Source organism: Argopecten irradians, chromosome 12 (assembly GCF_041381155.1).
Source record: "Argopecten irradians isolate NY chromosome 12, Ai_NY, whole genome shotgun sequence".
Lineage (NCBI taxonomy): Eukaryota > Metazoa > Mollusca > Bivalvia > Pectinida > Pectinidae > Argopecten > Argopecten irradians.
The window spans coordinates 4,315,805-4,316,633 of NC_091145.1; the positions used below are offsets into that span (position 1 = coordinate 4,315,805).

Below are 829 nucleotides of genomic sequence, written 5' to 3' on the forward strand. Positions count from 1 at the left end.
AATTATTTTCATTGTGTATGTTTCACAGGGTGCTCCTTTCTTCTCAAGCATTGTTTTTTTTTTTTTTTTTTTTTTTTTTTTTTCTTTTGGTTCTGTAAAATTATTTCAATCCAATGCAATGCATATATCTTGCGTTATGTAATTATTTTAATGTGCATGTACTGATTTGCTTTTATACTAACATTAATATTCTAAAATATCAAAAAATGATAGTACCCCGGGAACAATGAACTTTATTCACTTGACGAAAAAAAAAAAACCAACAGAAACTTAATGTTTTCAAAGTACATTGTAATTGGTTTCTTTTAGAAAAGCTGCATTTCTGGCATTTTTATTTGACACATTTCAAACTAAATTCATACATTTTTGAAAAATATTTGGCCTAAGTGAAAGGAAGGTATCAACACAATTCATAATCCATACCTGGTAACTGTTTTTATAGAATTACAGAGTTAAACAGAGAGTGGTAAATTTTTTATACACACCACGTTAGTTTTCACTGAATTGATGGTATTTGCCGATGTGCTTATACCAAAAAAAAATAGAAAAATATGCACTTTGTATATTGATAAAATATTTTAATCTAATATCAGCTAGACTGCGTATGATTTAATGTGAGAACGTAATAATTTTGTGAAGAACGTCCTTCCCTTTTTGTCCATGACTTCATATTTAATCTAAAACAAGATGATGAGAAGAATGCTTTTATATTTTCATGCCGACAATTATATGACGTCATGATAAATGAAACCCTTTAACCCCATTTATGACGTCATACACATTGTACCAGTTGCTAAGCTGGTTAGCAATGGCGATGTCGGAGATGGTT

The 829-nt window shown here is 29.3% G+C and overlaps 1 protein-coding gene across 1 annotated transcript in view; it reads left to right on the forward strand.

The window, feature by feature from the left end:
- The first annotated feature begins 777 nt into the window (after positions 1-777).
- LOC138336976 (uncharacterized) overlaps positions 778-829 on the forward strand; it is a 2,097-nt gene continuing 2,045 nt past the window's right edge. Inside the window, exon 1 of the mRNA XM_069286627.1 lies at positions 778-829. This exon is cut by the window's right edge and continues 135 nt beyond it. The gene's annotated coding sequence lies outside the window, so the exon portion shown is untranslated.